At 41.5% G+C, this 23,321-nt stretch overlaps 1 protein-coding gene and 2 long non-coding RNA genes across 7 annotated transcripts in view; 1 reads left to right on the top strand and 2 right to left on the bottom strand.

The window, feature by feature from the left end:
* The window catches only part of dlgap2a (discs, large (Drosophila) homolog-associated protein 2a), a 249,928-nt gene that overhangs the window by 103,849 nt on the left and 122,758 nt on the right, over positions 1-23,321 (bottom strand). The gene's annotated exons all lie outside the window — the stretch shown is intronic.
* LOC134434888 (uncharacterized) lies at positions 4,498-9,519 on the top strand. 5 transcript variants are annotated; one of them, XR_010031955.1, is made up of 6 exons: positions 4,498-5,029; positions 5,733-5,792; positions 6,349-6,436; positions 6,727-6,852; positions 7,519-7,604; positions 8,297-9,519. It is a non-coding gene; the product is annotated as an uncharacterized LOC134434888 (long non-coding RNA). The 5 variants fall into 5 exon arrangements; XR_010031954.1 differs by having other exon boundaries at positions 6,352-6,436; XR_010031956.1 differs by having other exon boundaries at positions 6,357-6,436.
* On the bottom strand, positions 13,578-18,680 carry LOC134434889 (uncharacterized). Its single transcript, XR_010031958.1, has 6 exons — positions 18,506-18,680; positions 17,972-18,043; positions 17,253-17,304; positions 16,711-16,947; positions 15,684-15,742; positions 13,578-14,826 (listed from the first exon to the last, which is right to left on the bottom strand). It is a non-coding gene; the product is annotated as an uncharacterized LOC134434889 (long non-coding RNA).

Raw genomic sequence — 23,321 nt, forward strand, 5'->3', positions numbered from 1 at the left:
AAGCATTTAGGGTTTTCCCAAGGTGTTTGAGATCCTATTTTGTTGGGGATTCCAGGGTTTTCCCCTGAGAGATTTTGAAAAAATTCACAAATTTACAAAAAAAATACAGTTGTTAATAGTGTGGCTTAAATGCAATATGAAAATATAAATATAGATGCTTGGGTTTCAGGGCCCCCTTGATTCTTGGACCCCCGGGCCCGGGCATGGTAGGCCTGTCCAGTGCACCAATCTATCCTTGCGTCCCGCCAATTTCATACCATTTCTTACTGTCACAGAACTTCCGGTCTGTTAGTTTCGGTTAATGGTTGCAAATGAGGTTCATGGACTCCACTGAACAATTGGGAATCCAATGAGAGTGTCGTAGTGCTTGTGTATAATGGTGGACAATAATGTAAATCGTCAACATAATGTGCTGCATTAACACTCATTCAATAATTACAGAGCTAAACCCAACCGTCTTCGATAGAGAGCACTATGTTGTCCTACTCTCCAAGTATTGAATTATCACTGCAAAATTAATTGTGTGGGTAATAGAAGAAAGGGGACCATGCAACCCATCTATCCCTCTGCCTGCTGCTCAGAGTCCTGCTCTGGGATAGCCAAAGGCTGTGAGTGCATCCCAATATGTGTCCTTGCCTCCTCCACTTGTGCTTGTCTCCTCGTCCCGCCTCCTGGCCCCTCCTCCGTGGAGAAAACAATAAAGTTTCCCAGCTGTCAGCCTCGCCACAACAACTTTTGAGGGACTGTTTTTCATTCACCATCCCAATTGCAAATGAGAAAAAGACTTTACAATTGAGCTTTTGCAAGATATTGAAATATAATGCTGTTGTCAGTGATGTCATCATGACGAGAAGCAAGTGGAGGAGGCAGGTGGAGGAGGCAAGGTCACATATTGGGATGTACCCTGTCTCTGACACGGTACTCCACCCAACGTGTGCCAAGACACACTACTAGGACCCCTGTGAGGCTCCAGTGGCCCTTTTGGTGGCCTTTGATGTCACCACAGCCACTAATGCCCGCCCGGACAAAAGTGTCACTGTCACTGTTATTGTCACTGCGTCTCTCTCTCTTTCTCTCTCTCTCTGTCTCTCTCTCTCTCTCTCTCTCTCTCTCTCTGTCTGTCTGTCTGTCTGTCTCTCTCTCTCTCTCTCTCTCACATTCTCTCTTCCTTGATCTTTCTCTCTCTCTTGCTCGCTTTCTCACTGTATCAGTCTCTTCTTCTCTCTCTCTTTCTCTTTCAGTCTGTATCATTCTCTTTCTCTCTTTCTGTCTCTGTCTCTACATCCTCTCCTTATCAGTTTCTCTCCTGCTCTCCATAGTGCCACATCCATCTTGCTCTTTCTTGCTCTCTGCTTTTCTCTTCCTCTCATGTCTGCTTACGCAAGAAGCCATTGCTGCATACGGCTATGCCCACCATGTCTTCACGCATTACAGTAAGCCCCCACACACATAGACACACACGCACACATGCACGCACGCACGCACGCACGCACGCACGCACGCACACGCACACGCACACGCACACACACACACACACACACACACTAGCATACTTGAATGCACACACACTCCCACAAGCACAATTGCTCAAGCACAATTGCACATACACATAGACACAAACAAAATACACATAGACACAAACAAGAACACCAAAACGCATGCATGCGTGAACACAAACACACACACACACACACACACACACACACACACACACACACACACACACACACACACACACACACACACACACACACAAGAGTGGGAGCAAAGTGCAAGCAGGCAAGCAGCTCGCTCACTGCATCCAGGACAACAGGAAGCAAGCAGAGCAGCGACTCGTTGTGAAGCCTCACCCTGGGAAAAGCCCTCTTTCTCTCTCTCTCTCTCTCTCTCTCTCTCTCTCTCTCTCTCTCTCTCTCTCTCTCTCTCTCTCTCTCTCTCTCTCTCTCTCTCTCTCTCTCTTTTCTGCAGTTTGCCTCTGCTCCTAACATATGTCACAACACGTCTCCTCTGCTCCTGCTCTTCAACATCTCTTCAGCACCTCTACTCTGCACCATCATCGTTAATTGCTTTATTAATTGGGTCGTTAGTTCTTTTATTAAAAATCTGCTTGGACGCTCTATCGTGAAAAATATCAAGATTAAGAAAGTAAGCACAAATCTGAGTGTACACCAGAAATGAACTACAGAGAAGTTTCGCCATGAATTCGCTTTATTCACTCTGGACGTGACATTGACATGTTTGATTTAGCGCTTCTCTCCCGGCGAATTCGCTTTGGTCACCTTAATTGTTGGGCCTCCATAGAGAAATGATGACTTCCGTCACTCAGGTAGTGTAGGTCACTCTTGATGTACACATAGCTCAAGACTAACATTGTATTGGGCTGTTATAATTAGCTTCGGGTGATCAAATAACTCTAAACAAAAATGTCTGACAATAATATCCTAGGTATGACTTACAGAAAACAAATGGAATGGTCACTTCTCCAGTGCTTGCATAATGTAACCTTTTACCCTAAGTTACAAATGGAATTCATGAAAATGCTATGAGCATTAATAGGTTGTCATTACCGAAATTGTTTTACTTAGTCATGAATTGCAAATAACCATGGCATTATTCTGCTTTTAGCATTTCAAGAGGCTCACCAAGCATAGCCTCTCTGGGAGAAGCAGTGGTGTGACAGATTATTAGTGTAGTCAGGTATGTGACAGAGCGTTGTGTGGCTAACGTGAAAGCAAAGAAAATGGAATCTTGTACAAGAACGACAACTAGCTGGTGTGGCCAGGAGTGGCACTGCAGCTATGTTATCGCAGCCAAGTAAATAATGAATGGGTGCCAATGGGGCTGTACGCTTCTCTTAGAACTATCTGCCCGTGTGATTTTTTCCCTGGAAACAATGAAGTCGCGTTCGATAGATATGAGTAAGTGAAAGCATTTGCCGACACGTTTGCATCTTGTCAAGTGTTAGATTCGTGAAAATGACCCTTATTTCAACTATAGCAATGACATAACACGTGACAATCGACTTTACGGCACTACGCCATTTGTTTTGTAGTTTTAAGTCTGACTTCAGATGTCGATGTGTTTAAAGTTATGTTAGGATTGTTGCGGACACCTGTTATTTATTGCATTTAAGGTGGTGGAAAAGCGGCATGTGTACATGGGTAAAGGAAATGACTGTGCTCATCCTTAAGAATTTGGGCACCTTCAATTAACATGTTGGACGGTGGTGGGGGTTGAGGTGTGTGACGGTAGATGTCTCTGCTAGGAGGATCAGCCAGAGTACGTCTCTCGTCAGCTCTGGTCGTGAATAGTCGCAGAGATTCCTCAGCCAGCAGGTATTAGCCGAATGCTAGCGTGTTGCAGGACAAAACTAACACGTCTTTGGGAGAACAAAGCCATGTCAGGAACCTTTAACTTCACTTCTAATACAACTTCCATGATAAGGTACAGAATGTGCACACATCTTTACAAACCAGAGAACAGAATCGTCACAAATCCCTGCTGAGCCATTTAGCCCAATAGGCTCCCATTCATCTTTTACTTGGCTGCGTGCGCCAACGGGGCTATAATGGGAGCCAATGACAGACGGCTATCTCATAGCTTAGAACATTTCTGGTGAAAGTCTTAACACCTCTAGCTAGGTTCCCCGGAACCCACATTGTGAATCCATTCTAGACCAGTGGTTCCCAACCTTTTACTCTCAAAGCCCCCAACCTGTGTCATGCCTTGGTCACAAGCTCAGTTCAGACACAGTTCTGCGGACCCCGTGCATCCTCTGCACCCCCCTCCCCCCACCCCCACCCCTGAGGGGGGCCTGGAACCCTGGGGGCGTATTACAGAAACTTCCTATCTTGAAAATCTTATCTTATCTGTCTAGTTGCCGCGGCAACGGCACTTTAGGACCGAATTTAGGAAAAGCGTATTACAGAACAGCGTTTCCTAAGTTGTTTTGCGCATCCTATCTTAAGTTAAGAAAGTGGTATTACAGAAGCATCCTAACTTCGAAAAATCCTAAATAATTGGTCCTAACTTTAGGACAGCCACCCAGCTGTCCTAATTCCAGTTATCCATTGATTTGTTAGCCAAAATTTAGCTGTGGTTCATCACCATTTACCCACGCTCAGCTTGCTGTTTCAGCCAGAGCTAACAGTGAAGTCTATCCGGGAAAACAGCGCAATTGTGAACGGATGAAATGTTAATTAAATTAGGCTATATTGACTGACCCAAACGATGTGTGAAGTGAAGAGTTGATGATAAATATACCCGACTTCGAGAAGTCCGATATCAACTTCCTTAATTGACAGCCGACCATTGGGTCAAGCCAAGTCGGCTAATTGTCATTTATTTATATAGGCCTACATGCGCTGGTCATACTAAGACATTTCATGAAATTACGTCTTAACTGTTTTGCGTGCATTCGCTTGGAAAAACAAAGCATTGGGATGAAAATATGGATAATGGGAAGCACTTTATTGGGACTGAATTTGAAGAGCCTGATCTCGAAGGATTGCGTCTCATTTATCACGCAAACCAAACTCAAAATTGCGTCAATATAAGGACGCATTCTCTTTTATGTCACACATGCGCAGTGGCCACTCTGCTGTCTGGAGCCCCCCTGACATCTTTGTTGTAGCCTAATTTACTGAAAAATAAGCCGTTATTCATGTTGCTCCACATAACCGCGTATTGCAACTTCATAATTAAATCCCCACAACAAAATACTGAGCTTATGGGCTATTTTAGTCACATTTTAGTTCCTAGACAAAAGTCTGTTTTGCTAGGATATTAATAAAATAACAGAAACTGTTTTATCCTATACGAGAGCATTTGTAGTATTTGTCCAGAAGACTTTTGTGGCTGAAAACCATTCAACCAGTAAGGTTTTTGAAATATTCATTGTAAATAACCCTGATGTACCCCCACTGTTTATGATGATGTCATTTCATCGCGACCTCCATGCATTGGATTGTGGATTTGATTGTACTGCCTGCAGTCTGATGTGGTTTGGCTGAGCTTTATTCATCAATTGGTAAGTTAATCTGATAAATTAGATATTTATGATCTACCCTATTTGAATGCTTGACACAGCGGCACATCGGGATGATCATGCAATTTGTGTATCACACAATTCCCACTTCATTTGCTAAGCTAACTTGGTTTTACGAGCTAGCTGCTTCTACACCCGTATTGTATAGCTCGCGTGATTTGTGATGTTAACAGTTTGTTTAGTCCATAATTTATTATGGTGATTGTTGTTTATATGCGTGCCATCTCAGCCACATCCACCTCTGGTTTGCATGTAACATCAAAATTAGCTGCAAGTTCAGTGTGGTGCAACTAAGTTAGCCTAGCTTTACCAAAGGTGTTGTATGATTGTTCTCCCTTTCCAAGGTCTCTGGCTTTTCCAAATTCGACATTAGCTCATTTTGCATCACTAACTAATCAGTATTAATGTGTATTTTGTGTGCAAAGTGCCGTTGAAAATATCTGAAAAAGGAGATCTGAACAGAAATAAGATGAGCTATTAAGTCACACCAACCTAATTGTCTCTTCTAAGCTCAATCTTCTCGTTGATTTAATGCATGTTATATTTTCCATCCTCTCCACAGAATATGACAACATTGTCTTCATATGGCTGTTTGTATGCATTATCTAACTGAAGTTGTGTGTGGTTTTTCTGTTGCACATTTAAGAAACTTACTATTTCTTTTGGTCTAAATCTTACTTTACAGTTTTACGTCTCCAGTTTTCCCTGAGGTCCAAAATATTCAGTGGAGTGAAACTGTTGATGGGTAAGTAGTAGTTTCATTTAATTCATATGCTGTGTTTTTTAACTGAAGTACAACACAAATCTCAATCCCTCTTTATCAGATCTCATTCTATCTGGTGACATTAGGATATAATTATCAATATTATAAATGCAGTTTTTAGGCATGTCCTTTGTATGTTCACAAAACCTATGAATGAAAGAGAGGGAAGACTAGGAGGGGCCTAGCAAAACCAAAGAGGCACATTAATACTGTAAAAATGACAATGACAGCATAGACGAGCATCATCATATTGGCTGAGAGGACACTATGATACCTCTTCCTTACGATGGTGAATAGTAGATGAGCTGGATAAAAGAGGGGTTAGAGTTTATGCAAATAGTCTTCCCTTAAAAATATCTACCCCCTGCAACCTTGTATGGAAATGGTCTCATCTTGAAAATCACTTGTATTGATATCATTAATACAATTGCTGAGGGGGTTAGTAGACTTAAGTCAGTGATGTGTATTTCCATTGCATTGGTTAATGTGCAGTCTGTTCAAAGTAAGATTTAATATCTATTGGTTGTGTTTCTGTCAGAAGTACAGTGCATTACCAGGCGAATACACCGGTGGCGACAAGATCAAGCGACAGAGAATCGCTGGACTGTGCAGCAAGAGTGATAGAAGTATGTCCGTTAAAAGCAGAATGCAAGCAGTCCAACATTCCAATTGGCTGTGGCGACTGTTGCAATACCACATCATAGCTAATTTGAATAATAAGTAAAACTACAAACTGTCGCTCAAGTCGCGCGAATTGCCTCTAGTGGCCCGAATCACTTTTGTTGCGCGACTCAATGCAAAGTCAATTACTTACGTCGCTGGAATCGCTGATGTAGTGCTTGGTCTATTTGTGACGGATATGTTGTGGTAGGCTATTCACCTTCTATTCTTGCTATGGTTCATTCTTCTGTTTCAGCAGCAAAATGTAACAAGCTTGTCCTGGAGGACTGCTCTGATGGGGAATGCTGTGGAGGAGAGACAGGCAGACTGTGGTCCATCGTGTGTGCTCCCAGTGCGTTAATACACGGACAGTCCTTTTTAAGTAAGATTTCATATCTCCTGGACCAATAATGAAAATTTGTATTGATCAAACAAAAAAAATGAAGGAGGAATAATATCCATTTATATAATCATTCAATGTGTCATTATGCATGTTTTTGTAATTTCACAGTGACACTTTTACATGTAGTTAAACACATTTCATATACAGACAAAAAATGTGCTAGGCTCCAGTGCTTGAGATTGTGACTGATGTAGACTTTGCAGCTGCACATTTAGTCCACCAGATGGCAGGATTAAGCTTACAAATCAAATAGTGACAATTAACAAAAGGCATGACCTCACTGGGTGGCTGAACTGGTAGAAACACTTTTAGATGTTATGTTTGGTCATGGGAACTTGTGCCCAAGTCATGGAAAAGTCATGGACATTTGTTGGTTAAAATGTCTTTGAACTTGATTGGTTGCATTTCTGTGAAAAGTGGCACATTTAAAAAGATGCATTTCTGCATGTTGCTGTCTTTCTTTAGCCTCCTAGTTTCATAATCAAAAAGCAAGTTCACAGTAAGTAGTTTGGTATTTTGGGCAGGTCTTTGATGTGCAGATTTAATGTAGTGGTGCGCTGCTTTCTTCATCTACACCTTTCTTCATCCACACCTACTGGTGCTATCACAATAACTGATGTACACTTCTATCTGTGTTGTTTTCAGGTGCAACCAGAGGAATAATGTGATTGAGAGGAAGAGTGGCCCCATACATTGCTTGACCTGGAGCCTACCAAAGTCTAAGGTCTCAGGTAGGCAGCAATTGTGGGAATGTTGTTGGAATGTATTGTGTGTTGGCGTTACAGGGCATTCCACTCATTTCTTTGTGGTTAGACGATTCAATGTCATGAATGTCAGCCAAATCACTGGGGTAACATACTGTATGCTTTTAAACTAACCTTCTGTCTAAATTGGAAAAAACACTACTAACATGATGTTTGCCCAAGTATTGACACTACATCTTATGTGACATTTTTATGGTCGCCCTTTTACATGAAACTTAGTATGTTTCATAAGGGGCCAGTGCACAGTATGTTAGCATTTGACCACCACTGTTTGAGGTGCTGAGGAAATATCTTCAACTCCTCAACATGATGCAATTTCAAATGCCTGAATCTGGACTCATGTACCCTCCACAAGCCGTACACAAGTTTTGATGAGCCTGATTGAAATTAAGAGATGAAACTAAGGTGTTCACTCTTAAATTAGAGCTGATACTAATAGTATTACTGATAGTAGATACTAATAGTATTACTATCTCTCACAGTTTGTAATCATAATTTTAGCATTCCTGTTTAATGATGGAATGCTCTTGCTGAGGACTGCTGATTCTGCTGTGTTGTGTTTTGTAGTTGGTGTTAATGTTGTTGTTTTTTTTATATGGCCATATGCACCGTCATATATTTACTCATGCCCATGCATGTATATTTATTTTGTTTTGCAGGTGTCTCCAGAAGAACACATCCCAATGAAGACCCCAGTCATAGTCATCAACTTGACAGCTCAGCCTGTTACTTGAACTGTGTTCTTAGAGCCAAGTGTAACTGAGGTGTTTCCACACAGTCTGTCCCCCTTGGATCTTGAACTTGCCACCACTTAGTCAACGCATCGGTTCGGGTATGGGAGGCACAGCACGATACCGCTGAGCTAAATGACCAGTCCCATAGCTCAGCGCTGCTGGTACTGTATGAGGCTTCGGGAGGGAGGTTTACTATCCTTCCACGCCACACTCTGCTAGTTGGCCTCCGTTACACAAGCTCGAATAATCCAAGCAGTCAATCCAACTTCTTCAGCACTGCCTTTGAACACTATGAAGAACCACTCAAAACCACTGGTCCTAGACCACATTATACTGTTAAAGGTCCACTGTGTAGGATGGTGATCAGAGCAGGTATTGCAGCTGTGCTGCTCATTGCAACTGTGCTACCTATTGTCCATTTTGACATTTGAATTTTCAAGAATTTTACCAAGTATTTACTAGTATGTACCAATATTTACTAGTATGACCAAAATACAGTACATTATGCAACTAAATTCAAGATGGTGGACAATGGACTCCTTTCATGTTTTCATGAAAAGTGTAATTTTCCCAGTCATAATGAATACTCAGAATTTGATGGTGGTAAGTATTCTGAAAAAGGTTACATTTGTGAATGGCCTGAATGAATTCTGGAAAGAAACTGCTTAAAAATATTACACAGCGTACCTTTTAACATTTCATCTGTAGTAACAGAATGTAGCGTTTCTCAGCTGCGACTCAAACCTAGACCCTCTTTCGTGGTGGTTGTTGTAATGACACACTAAAGCGATAATATCTGCATGAAGCTGCTCAGAAAGTGTCACTGGATATATACCTTGATAAAAGCAACAGAATCTTCAAAGAAGAACAGATACAAAATGGGATGCATGCATCATGACATTCCAACTGGTTGCAGTGATATTCATGGAAATGTCTAATGCCTTTTCACCATTAACTTAAACTTTTTATGTTCTGTTCTTGTCTCTTTGTTATGATTGAATTAGGAGTTTTAATTTACACAAAAGCTGACACATGTCCCACCTTTCTGTTAAGACTTGGTCCTAAGTGTTCTGATTTGTTTGCTGTTTTATACCTTGTGAATATTGATGATTTTTTAATGATTTTTTAATAAACTGTTTTGATCATTACATTGCACGTCTTAGTTATTTACAGGATTTTGGTCACAGTCCCTGGAGATGTGTGGGTTTAGGTGCGTTGCACAAGGGCACTTCAGCTGAGGATGTCGGGCGAGGTAAAGCTGGGATTCAAACATGCAACCCTCTGATCTTAAACTCATTTCCTCAAGCATTAGACCACGACTGATCACCTTGTTTTACTGGTGATTTCATGTTTAATGCAATAAATAAAACATCTTAGCATTGATGATGCCCTTAGTAATTACTGTCATTGTCTTTTAAAGTATGATCACCGCGATTTTGGTCATGGTTATAAGGCCAAGTTAGGCTAACACTGACTTGAGGAGTCTTCAGTGCAGCATATTGATAAAGTCCAGACACTGAGTTAGTTGATTCAATACAGTATGGACAATGAGTCTTTGGGCTGCATCATGAAAGAGAGCTGGCCCAAAACCTGGTTTAGTATGTGTTGGTGTTGAATACTCAATAGAAATGCAGGAGCAAAGTGAAATGATATCATGCAGTCTTGTACATTCCTTATGATGTTTAAAGACTACATTCACCATTTCTAGCTACCTTCTAGGCCCATAAAATGTGGTAAGCTATGACATGCTGATGTGTGCTTACAACAACTGTAATCCAATCATGGCATGTAGTTCATGGAATTACATATTACTTGGGTCTCGGATTAAAACTATGCATGTGACATAAAATAATGTTACCTAAAACATTTCTGAAATCTAATTGCACTCTGTTGCATCCCTTTTATGATAAGAAAAATACAGCCACATGAAATTACACCATGCAGTCTTTTGTACACCCAGGGGCGCAACTACAGTATATGCGACGAATGCGTTGCAGGGGGGGCGCCAGAGAGAGAGGGGCACCAAAGGGAGGGCATTGGAGGGCGCCAAATAATGGGTTTTTTTGGTGGGGGGGGGGGGGGGGGGGACCTAATAGTTCTTGCATACCCCCCCAGAAATGAGTAGTTGTGCCCCTGTGTACACCAGTGATACACATATTTCAAGACTACAAGACCACTAGGATTCTATCACCATTTCCAGATACTTTATAGGCTGGTAGAATGTTGATTATATGCTGCCAGGACATTCTGACATGTCCATACAACAACTCACCCAGGCATGGCCCGTATTCTAAAGAATTGTATTATTTGAACCCAAGATTTAAGCCATGCATGTAACATACAATAATTTCCTGAATTATGCTGTGTAATCTAATTGGAATTTACACACTCACTGGTTCTGTAGCACCACCTTATACACCACATTTTATCCTTAATCCAACAGGGGTTTCATCATTTTCAGTTTGTTTCATCATTTTCAATTTGTGTAATCCCTAACAGTAACATAATGTTCCACGTGCTTATATTTGTTTTCAATAACTGCCCTATAACTCTATTACAGGCTATTCATTATGGAATTCGTGATAATTAGGGTTAGGGTTACCATTTCTAATTTCCTTTTATTGCAGGATGACAAAATTTGGTATGCAACATCAATGTGTAACGAAAAACATGGGATTGGAGTCTGATTGTGGATTACTCATTGTTAAACTCAATAGCGCCCCCTAGGAATTCTTTTTTTGGACATTTTTGGCACCATCTGCTGGCAACATGCAACAATCTGGAAATCTAAAATTTGGCATAGAACATCTTTGTGTCTCCCAGAATAAGTAAGTTAAGTCAAATTACAGATTTCCTAGCCACAGACTCTGTAGCGCCCCCTACAATTTCATGCACTTTCTCTCTTTTTGACAACTTTGGCCCCACCCCCTTGGAATTCAAAAGTACATACAGACTTCATATTGGATATGTCACTTATATAGGTCACACTGAACATGTGAGTGAAGTCAAAATGCAGCCAACACATTTGCAGACTCAATAGCGCCCCCTAGAAATTCTATTTTTTGTCAGTTTTTCCTCATTTTTGACCCAGTCTACAGCCAACACATAAAAAGGTAGAAGCCTGCAATTTGGTACGTTAGATCTATGTGTCACACAGAATAGGAAAAATAAGTTAAATTACAACTTCCATGTTCACTGGCTCTGTAGCGCCCCCTAGAAATTCCACATTTTTGATTTTTGGCCCCGCCTCCCAGTCACATACAAGCAGGTAGAGGGCCAATATTTTACAGATATGTTTGTCACTATAGCCTCTATCAAAATATGTGCCATATGTTGACATTCCATGAAAAAAAAGGTGTTACGCCTACCAAGCTGTAAATGGCTCCTTCGCTTCTTTTAATGGTACCTTTTTAGGATGGCTGTGGGCTAAGCATCGACAGAGCATGAAAATTTGGTGTAATATTTTTTTTTTTTTCAGATCATGTATTTCTGCATCAAGACAAGTCAAAATAAGAATGTTTTGATGTTTTTTGACCAATTTATTGACTTTTAAGCATTAAAAGTCACAACCGTTGGATGCCAAAATTACACATGGCAAGCATTTCCCTTTCCCCACAGTGGCTACTATTAGTCAAATGCCTGAAAAATGGTTAATATAATTTCAGCACATATCCATTTGTCAATTCAAGTACATATTGGGATGTATAAGTGGGTAATAAATGATTTATTAACTTAAAATTACCAACCGTCATAGCCGTTTCCTACCAAAATTATGCATTTCCAAGCATCCCAGTTTGCCCCACAGTGGCTACATTGACTCAAATACCTGAAAATTGGTTTATTTCACCACAGCACACATGGCTTTGTCAATCCAAGCACATATGGGGATGTTTAAGTGGGTTTTCAATCATTTATTTACTTATAAGTATCAAAAGTCTTAGTCGCTTGCTGGCACAATTATGTATTTCCAAGCAATTCAGGATGCCCCACGCATGGCTATTGAATCAAGCGTCTAAATCTTGGATTATTTCCTATCAACTTGCCAATTCAAGTGCATATGTGGATGTTAAAGAGAGTTTTAAGGATGTATGGACATAAAAGTAGGCTACCAAAAGTCATAGCTTGCTGCCAAAATAAGCATATACGTTCCCCCCAGTGGCTACATTGAGTCAAATCATGCTGGATTATTTCTGCAAGGCGTATGTTCACCTATCAATTAAACTAAAATGTGGATATTCAAGTGGGTTTTGAATTAGGCTATGTAAGTTATGTGTGTAGGCAAAACATACCTATTTTTACAGAAAAAAAAACGAACTGGCAGCATATCCAAAACGGTCTCAGATTTGACATTGCAAAACTGTTTTTTATTTTTATTTTAGAATGGCACACATCTGGCCTATAAGCACAACTCAAAATACATATTTACAAGTGGGTTTTGAAGGATCCAAGCCAGGAGTATTAAGACAAAATGCCAAAATCAAAATCTGAAATAAAGTTAGGCCAAACTAAATATTTGTTTTGTGTGTAATATTGTTTTGTGTGTAATATTTTTAGTATTATTTCCAGAGTAATACTAATACTACTGCTGCCCATTAACAGATGTTAGGAGACCTTTTTAATGAATGCTTACCACCGTCATGAAATTCAAAGTAGGCTATTTGTTATGACCGCCATTTTGAATGTCCAGAAATAGAATTTTTAGCTGCAAAACTTACTGTACTTTGGTCATACTATTAGATATCACTTTAGGCCTATTATTTAGTAATTAATCATGAAAAGATCTAATTTGGCAATGGGCAGCACTGTTTCAATGAGCAGCATAGTTGCAATACTCTGGCCAACATCCTACACAGCGCACCTTTAAGTAGACCTAATATGTAACGAATTGGTCATTGCCATTCTGGTAACAGCTAATTTAGGTCTACGGGGTAGTGTTTTAAAATGTTACATACACTCTTCTCCATCATCATGCATGGTAGTTCATATTGTGTTACATATGAATGAGCTGTTTCATTGGCCTGGGCCCACTCATATTCCTCTGACAACCAAATTTCATGTTCAAGTCTTGTTACAACATACATTAATGGTGTATGTGGGCCAACTGTGTAATACACATTTGAAATGATCCCATGGGCTGCATGAAATTAGGATTTTGCCCCCAGTGTTATGTACAATAAAACTGTAAACAATACGCTACACACAGAGCTGTCAAAGTCTAGCCATACCAGACGTTTATTTCACTGAACTCGCATCCCAGCATGCCCTGCACAAATGTTATTATGTCGTCTTCAAGTAGCATCAGGAAATATGAAATATCAGCACAGGCAACAGAGCAGACATAACATTTCCCCCCTCCCCAGGGGAGACCCAGGAACATCATTCATATTGTCAGAGTACATAGTCCCTGAGATGGCCTGGATGGGCCCTTGTACGGGCCGGTCGCCTCCAGGTCTGTTGCAGTAGGCGGCGGCACCTTGCGAACACGGCGGAAAATGGCGGGACCCAGCTGCTCAGTCACTTGCAGTGGGGCAGAACAGAATGACTTGAGCTTGTGGCCCCGGGTAGGCCTGCGGATCCTCAATCAGTCCAGTGGAGCAAGTGTGGGGCTTTTAACCCTGTGGGAGCGGTCAAAGCACTGTTTCACTCTGCGTTGATGAGTGGCGACCCAGCTGCTCCAGTGTCTGGTGTCGCGCACCATGCGGGGCAGATGGTAGTGGGCCAACAGGGAACTGCAGACGATCCAAAGGTAAAGGCAGTTCGATCTAAGTTTAATGTGAAGAGACTAGCACATTCTATTAATTTAACATATACTCAACTCCAAGCTCAAACCTGATAAAGGCATATAGTATATTGACAATTCAGAATTCAAAACAAGGACCAACCAGATGTGTCAATTACGTAAACTTTGACAAAGTTTTGTATAAAAATCACCTGTCACATCGACTTGACTGGTCCCTTGAAGAAGAAATATTACAGACTGTACACAATTCAGAATCGTTGGCAGGCATCATTAATGTATCACAGCTATTCAAACCACCTGAAATAAAATATGACTTATAGTGGATCGTGTAGAATTATACTGTGAGTTTGCATACAGCCTCTGGTCATGCCATGACCAAGTGAAGACGTATGGCAGTTCTTCAGTCACTTGGTCATAATTCGGCATCCTGGGATGGGAGAGAGGAGGGACGATTTGGCATGACAGTCTGGTAGATGAAGATGTTGGCGAGTCTGGAGTTGCGGAAGCAGATACTCCTGTACCTCTACCCGGAGGGCATCAGGCTGAACAGCTTGTATGCGTTGTGGTATACATCACTGCCAATAATCAGTCCTTCATAGGTGAAGCAGGTGGTAAATGTCTTGCTTGAGGGGAGTGGGGTCCCAGAAGCCTTGTTGTAGTCTGTGCAGCTTCCACCCCACATAGTGATGATGAATCTACGGAATTCGGTGACACACTGGAAACAACATAAAAAACAGGAGATATATATTTTAAACAAATATATACATTTTTTTTAAAGCAGGAGATATATACACAGAAACATATACATAACAATCTCAAATTAAATACAGATTCAGACATTATAATGGCTTTCCACTTGTTGCTGTATTTGGGGAAATGATACATTTTTTTAGTGTACTCATCCCTCTCAACTTTCAAGCAGTTTGTGGAGACTCATCTCGTCTGAGAGAGCTCCCCTACATAACAAAGCATTCATTCCTAATCTGTAATTCATAACCCTATGCACTTACTTTATCCTGCTTACACACGATCAGTAGGTCTTCAGTTTTACAATGGTTTACTTGTATACAGCTGTCCTCTGTGTTCACCCCACACTCTGATCCACATGGATACACATTTGGATAAAGTGTCTGCTAAATGCATTGTAATGTAATATAATGTGATAAAATCACAACACCAAAACAACTAAACTGTACTTAAGTTAACCTTCCTCTACTTGGTGGGTTAAAAGATGTCAAGTAGACATATTCTTTTCAGCTTTACAATGTAGAGGGGTGATATTTGTGTGGAGATCTACAAACACAACTGGGAGGTTAGCATGGTCCATTCTGCAGGAGCAGCACTGAGCAATGTGTGCGGTGTGGGGGAGATAATATGGTTAGGTTGAGAAATATGGTTAACTACTTCTACTGTGATCCACCTTCATAGTACACGGACGTAAGACACTTTACCACTGACAGATATTTGGTTGTCTATTGACCCCAAGTGATGGCCTTCAAAAACATCACAGGCAGGATAATGGAGCGCAACTTGAAAAGAATATGCTTTTTCGACAGATAAAGTAAAACATACCTGCAACCAAACTGGCAGCGTGTTCACTCATCATCTCCTTAGCACATACCCGTTAGAATCTGTGAAAAGTGTAACATGCAATGAAATTAGAGTTGTCTGCCTGTATTGTGAAACTCAAACATTCTAATGACTAATCTTGCGGAGCGAGTAATTAGTGGTGTGTGTGTGGAGTCAAGTCAGTTATATTGTCATTTTCTTCATATGCACAGGTTATACAAGTAAAATGAAATTCTCACTCTATGCCATGTCAGGAAATAGTCTGTAAATGTCAGTTCTGTGTATGTCTGACATTAGTGCAAGACAGGACACGTAACACTAGTAACAATAAAGTAATTAATTAATAAATAATTACAACAAGCAGCGTTGGTGCATTGTATGTTACAGAGGCCAGCAGTTCTTGGTAGTGGAGGTCTGAGGTAGTGCAGGTAAGGTGCAGGTAAGGTGCAGTCACATGGTGCGGTTCCATAGGAGCTGTCTGTGTGTGTGTATGCGTGTGTGTGTCCTTTCCACGAGGGACAGGATCAACAAGCCGGTATGTACAGTATGATGTCAAACGCAAACAGGTCATTTGAGTAATCTGGGTCTTCACTTTTTCCCTTGGGTGCTCAGTGTAGGGCCTCTAAAACTTGGTCGAAGTAGACAAATACTGAGGCACTCAAGGTAACATTTTTTTCTTTTATTACTTGGCTACAATGCCTACGTGTTTCGATCCTTATGTCCCTTCCTCAGGGCATATGTAAAAATTGTAACCTTTAGGAGTTTAGTGCCTCAGCATTTTTCTACCTATGTATGATGTGGTGTATGTTGTTGCAGGGTCCAGACAGTTATTGTTGGGTAGTGTATGAATGGGATAGTGGGGTAGTGTGTTTAGAGAATGCCAAAAATCTGCACATAAGCAGTGTAGTCAGTAGATCCACATCACAAGATGAGATTCTGGGGGGTGAAATGGGATGAATTTGATGTGCAAAATAGAAAGACCACAGCTGACCGACCAGTATGACAAAATGTTCAGTTTGTGTATGCTTACCTGCAAATTAGTCTCTGGAAGTAGGAGGGGGAGGGCTGGATTATCTGACGGAGGCTGGACAGGATGAATTCCATGGGAATGGTTGAAGAGGGCAGTCGGGGTGCCCGGAGTGTCATCACTACCCCTCGCTGCAGCTCCTGGATCAGCTGGGTTGTTGGCACTGCCTGGGCTGAGGAGCTGGATTTCTGTTTTTGCCATGATTGGTAGACCCTTTGAATAACTTGTTACCAGCATGATCTATGTAGGTGGGAACAAGCAAAATCCACAAAGATGGTGTGTATACAGCAGGGGTGAAAGTAGTTTTCATGTCTTACAGGTGCTATAGCCCACCCATCCCCACCCTCAACCAAACAAAATAAACATGAGCACTACAGATCTATAACTGACTCTTTCAGGTGTCTTCATAGGACACTTGTCTCAAATGGCAGTGTATGTGTTTTTCCACACCTTGCTTTTTCAGATGAGGGTTTTTGTCCAGCATTAACTCTGTTCTCTTACCAGCTATGTGCTGCTGCTGTAAATGTTATACCAGTCATACACACCTGTGCGCAACGGTACACTTTCAGATGCCTAGGAGCGATGCGATGGAGATGCCTAGGGAAATGCAGACATAACATATGATGACCATATGATCACAAGACTACTACTACTACTACTGTAACAAAACAACAACAAAAAACACAAATAACAGTACTAAAAACATTATGGTAAGCTTATTTAGTCACACAGCATCTCATTCATATGCAGTTAAAAAAAAACATGAAAAAATAAATAAAACAGCCCCACCCAATGAAGTTCGATATAGAGTTGGGGGAATTAGAATATGTAATGGAAATGGGCCATTTTATACAGAGAAGCATTTGAAACAAGATAGACACAGTTTTGGCTGCAATGCTAGGTTGGGTGCCATGGTCAATAGGACTTTTTTTTTTAAATTACTATGACATACTTTAGCTGACGCTTTAGTCCAAAGCACAGAGTATTGGTTACAGTCCCTGGAGCAGTGTGGGGTTAGGTTACATGCCTTGCTCAAGGGCACCTCAGCCATGGAGCAAGATAGGGAGTGGAAAAGTGGGATTCTAACCTGCAACCCTCTGATCTGACGCCCGCCTCCTGCTCTAGGCTGCCTACTTCATGTATAGATGCAAATGTAAGTTCAAACACATTTTACCTGCATGTACAGAAAGAATGGAATTTGAACTTGAAACACCTAACCAAACCTGTAGCCTACACACACAAAATGACTGCCCATGTAGCCTACCTGGGACAGAAGCACCAGCTCAGTAGGTTAATGACAGAACCAGTCCGAAGCAGGTACAACATATCCTGTCACCTGAAAGTTGGGGGGGGGGAGAGAGAGAGAGAGAGAGAGAGAGAGAGAGAGAGAGAGAGAGAGAGAGAGAGAGAGAGAGAGAGAGAGAGAGAGAGAGAGATTAACTTAGTGAACCTGTCAAGCAAGTGCTCTGCTCAGAATGAGATTTCAGAGTACATATCGCGCTATTTACTCTCTTTAGCAGAACTTTGGCGCATCTGACGTCGTTTTCAAAGTTCTGCTTGCTTGATGAGGCCGAGATACCGCTTGTAAAACCAAACAGTATATAATTATGGACAGAATAATTTGCCACGCGAGCAATAATGGGTAGGCTAGGCTAGGCTACACAGTAGAAGCAGCTGGCTGGTAAAACCAACTGTGACAGTCAGAAAAGTTTGGCGACTAAACCAATGATGTGACCTGGAAGACGCATTCAAATATAGCAGTTAATGCACATTCACCTTATCAATTAAATTAACTTACCTCCAGTCCAATACGGTCCAGCTAAACCCAGTACATGGGAATGCAGTCCGTAAAATCCACAATCCAGAGAGTGGTCGCAATAAAATGACATCATTGGTGTAGTAGCAGAGGGAGGGGGTCTGGGGATTTATGAATGAAATATTTGAAACTATTCAAAACGTTGTAGGCCTAGAGGTTGTTGTGCGCACATCACGCTCTGGACAAATTTATGTCAATGTTTACAGGGTTCGTTTTAATTCAATCAAACAGAAAAAGACTTGCTAAAATCAAAACTTGACTTTAACAGCCCAAAAGAGCTCATTAGTTTGTGAGGACTTAACAGCATATTTATAATGAGTCGTTACGTTAAGCAACGTGAATAACGTTTTGTTTTTGTTATAAATAGGCTAACAATAAAGCCTCCTGGCCTTAAAAGATAGTGCTGGCTACTGCGCATGTGTGACATAAAAGAGAATGCGTCCTTATATTGACGCAATTTTGAGTTTGGTTTGCGTGATCAGAAATGTTCTAAGCTATGAGATAGGCGTCTGTCATTGGCTCCCATTATAGCCCCGTTGGCGCACGCAGCCAAGTAAAAGATGAATGGGAGCCTATTGGGCTAAATGGCTCAGCAGGGATTTGTGACGATTCTGTTCTCTGGTTTGTAAAGATGTGTGCACATTCTGTACCTTATCATGGAAGTTGTATTAGAAGTGAAGTTAAAGGTTCCTGACATGGCTTTGTTCTCCCAAAGACGTGTTAGTTTTGTCCTGCAACACGCTAGCATTCGGCTAATACCTGCTGGCTGAGGAATCTCTGCGACTATTCACGACCAGAGCTGACGAGAGACGTACTCTGACTGATCCTCCTAGCAGAGACATCTACGGTCACACACCTCAACCCCCACCACCGTCCAACATGTTAATTGAAGGTGCCCAAATTCTTAAGGATGAGCGCAGTCATTTCCTTTACCCCATGTACACATGCCGCTTTTCCACCACCTTAAATGCAATAAATAACAGGTGTCCACAATCCTAACATAACTTTAAACACATCGACATCTGAAGTCAGACTTAAAACTACAAAACAAATGGCGTAGTGCCGTAAAGTCGATTGTCACGTGTTATGTCATTGCTATAGTTGAAATAAGGGTCATTTTCACGAATCTAACACTTGACAAGATGCAAACGTGTCGGCAAATGCTTTCACTTACTCATATCTATCGAACGCGACTTCATTGTTTCCAGGGAAAAAATCACACGGGCAGATAGTTCTAAGAGAAGCGTACAGCCCCATTGGCACCCATTCATTATTTACTTGGCTGCGATAACATAGCTGCAGTGCCACTCCTGGCCACACCAGCTAGTGGTCGTTCTTGTACAAGATTCCATTTTCTTTGATGAGACGCAATTCATTCGAGATCACGTTGATTTGAAACCACAATGCATTTGGTCAACTTGAGGTTGCAGATGTTGCTGTAGGCCTATTATAAATCCGTTCGGTGGAACGTCACTAATAAGTGCGTTATTTAAAAGTAATGAGCGAAATATTTACGTCCTCTTCCTCTCTGGTTTAGTGTCACCAAAGAAAATGGAATCTTGTACAAGAACGACAACTAGCTGGTGTGGCCAGGAGTGGCACTGCAGCTATGTTATCGCAGCCAAGTAAATAATGAATGGGTGCCAATGGGGCTGTACGCTTCTCTTAGAACTATCTGCCCGTGTGATTTTTTCCCTGGAAACAATGAAGTCGCGTTCGATAGATATGAGTAAGTGAAAGCATTTGCCGACACGTTTGCATCTTGTCAAGTGTTAGATTCGTGAAAATGACCCTTATTTCAACTATAGCAATGACATAACACGTGACAATCGACTTTACGGCACTACGCCATTTGTTTTGTAGTTTTAAGTCTGACTTCAGATGTCGATGTGTTTAAAGTTATGTTAGGATTGTTGCGGACACCTGTTATTTATTGCATTTAAGGTGGTGGAAAAGCGGCATGTGTACATGGGTAAAGGAAATGACTGTGCTCATCCTTAAGAATTTGGGCACCTTCAATTAACATGTTGGACGGTGGTGGGGTTTGAGGTGTGTGACCGTAGATGTCTCTGCTAGGAGGATCAGCCAGAGTACGTCTCTCGTCAGCTCTGGTCGTGAATAGTCGCAGAGATTCCTCAGCCAGCAGGTATTAGCCGAATGCTAGCGTGTTGCAGGACAAAACTAACACGTCTTTGGGAGAACAAAGCCATGTCAGGAACCTTTAACTTCACTTCTAATACAACTTCCATGATAAGGTACAGAATGTGCACACATCTTTACAAACCAGAGAACAGAATCGTCACAAATCCCTGCTGAGCCATTTAGCCCAATAGGCTCCCATTCATCTTTTACTTGGCTGCGTGCGCCAACGGGGCTATAATGGGAGCCAATGACAGACGGCTATCTCATAGCTTAGAACATTTCTGGTGTCACGCAGACCGCGAGATGCAGCAGCAGTCAAATCTGTGTGTTCTAGCTTGCGTCGCACTACTGTTGCTAGTTAGCTGTGCATTTGTTGTCAGGTAACAGACATAAAAAGTAGATTGTAAATGTATAGATCGCTCCTTTAGGATTCCTAACTCAAGATAAGATAGGATGAAGTTAGGATTTGTTTCTGTAATACCAAACTGGAAAAAATCTTATCTCAAGTCAAAAGTTAAGATAGGACGACTGAAGATAGGAAGTTTTCTGTAATACGCCCCCTGGTTGGGAACCCCACTGGTTGGGAACCCCCTGGTTGGGAACGCCTGGTTGGGAACCCCACTGGTTGGGAACCCCCTGGTTGGGAACCCCCTGGTTGGGAACGCCTGGTTGACCACTAAACATGTTCCCCATTACTCTGATTGGCAGCTACACAGCACAGCCATTTCTTGCCATACCCACTCGTCTCCAGGATGCAGACAGTTCACTATCATCAGAAATCTTGCTATGGTTCTTTTTTTCATTACAGACTTGCCGGGGAGGTAGGCTTTGTGTTATGCTTTGATTATGCTCTAATTACATTTGAAAATTAATTCTGTTATCAAAGCTCAGTTCAACAAAAGACATTTTCTAATTTTGTTCACAAATTGAGGTTTAGATGTAGGCCACACAGACAGAATAATCAAAACAAATATCAGTTATGTGTGACTACACTGTGATCTACACTGTCAAAGGCGGGCGGCCCCATTTCCTCACAAACTGCCGCACAGTGCAAGCTACATTATCCTATATATATATACACTAATATAACATATAGGTAATGTGGCAAAAACACCACAATATACTTTCTCTCATCATACAACATTGATTTTCATCATCTGTTCTTTCTTTCATCACCCCTGACACTTCCAGTTTGATGATTAAAAGCTGTCTCTGGAGACATACACTAGCCAATCATGCCAACATGTCCCTCAAGGACCAACTACAGTATATTTAACACATGCAGTGGTGACAGGTAGAGAACACATACAGACAACTGAGTGTATTGGGGAATCTTTGTCAATATCAAAATAAAATAAAAAAACATTCCACTGCAGCAGAAGAGTCACACTTTTGATCCTGGGATTACTGGACCATGCAGCAGATAGGCCATTCACAGTGGAAAGAAAAGAATCATGATTCTAATTTTTCCAGTGGGGATATCAGAATTCCAGGGAGAGGGAGATGGGAAGGTGTCACCCTGCTGATGGGAATACATGATGTACAGAGATGTACAGTGGGTAATATGGCAAAATCATTTCATGCTTTCCCATATCAGAAAATTGTTAATCCTGACTTTCCACCAGTGGTGGTTAAAATGCAACTAGTCAATCATTGTTTCCACACCGATGTTGCCAATTTAATGTTTTAAAGCTGTCTCTGATGACATCGCCATATTACAGGTATATCTCACAAACCAGCAAAACAAAACAAAACAAAAAACTGTCACTGACAGCAACATGAGGGTCCAGGAGAAGTCTGGGACCAAAAAAACACCCAGACATTTTTGGCTTCAACTGGCCCCTCACACATACAAATCGCACGCTTTTGTACTATGCTTGCCTCAGGCCACTGTCTATACATTTAGCGTGTTGCTAAACTTTGGATGCGCACGCAGACAGGGATTGCAAAATACTACGAGACTAGGTGTTTATCATTGGACGTCCCGTTGGAGCCCTACACAGTGTATGACAAGACTCTGTTGTCTTGTAGGCTGGCGGTTTTATTAACTCTCTTGCACGCTGTACTGTCGCTGACACCGTTTAGAAGAACATACACTAACAATTTCTATGAAGCCCATATCTATAGTGTGTTATGAGCACATTTATAGCAACTTATAATGCACATCATAATCGTGGTGCATTATGACTACACTCATAATGCTTCATGATGGAGTACATCAACAGTCATGGATAACTATAAATCTACAGTAGCTTATAATGCATCATCCAGTCGACTAGAAAACAGGTTCTAACCACGCACTACACTGGTTCAATGGAACTTCCTATGTTAAACACCTAGCCACATACAGTAGCATTTTGGGATTCCTGTCTGCTCTCTCTCTCTAGCTCATCCTCAGACGAGCCTTCCATCGTTGCATCCAGTCATCCCGATTCACCATACATCTTTTCAGTTCGCTGGTACTCTGGGCTCCGGCGTCCTTCTGGAGTATGTCCACAAATGTTAGTGTGGGACGTCCTCTTAACCGGCACCCATGTGATGGTTCCCATAGCACCAGTTTGCTGGCTGGCAGTTCTGGGTGCCTTTGGCAATGTCCTGCGAGTCTCATTCTCCTTAGAGCTATCTTCTCGCTCACCCTTGGTATTCCCTCTTAAAG

Source organism: Engraulis encrasicolus, chromosome 19 (genome assembly GCF_034702125.1).
Source record: "Engraulis encrasicolus isolate BLACKSEA-1 chromosome 19, IST_EnEncr_1.0, whole genome shotgun sequence".
NCBI classification, from domain to species: Eukaryota; Metazoa; Chordata; class Actinopteri; order Clupeiformes; family Engraulidae; genus Engraulis; species Engraulis encrasicolus.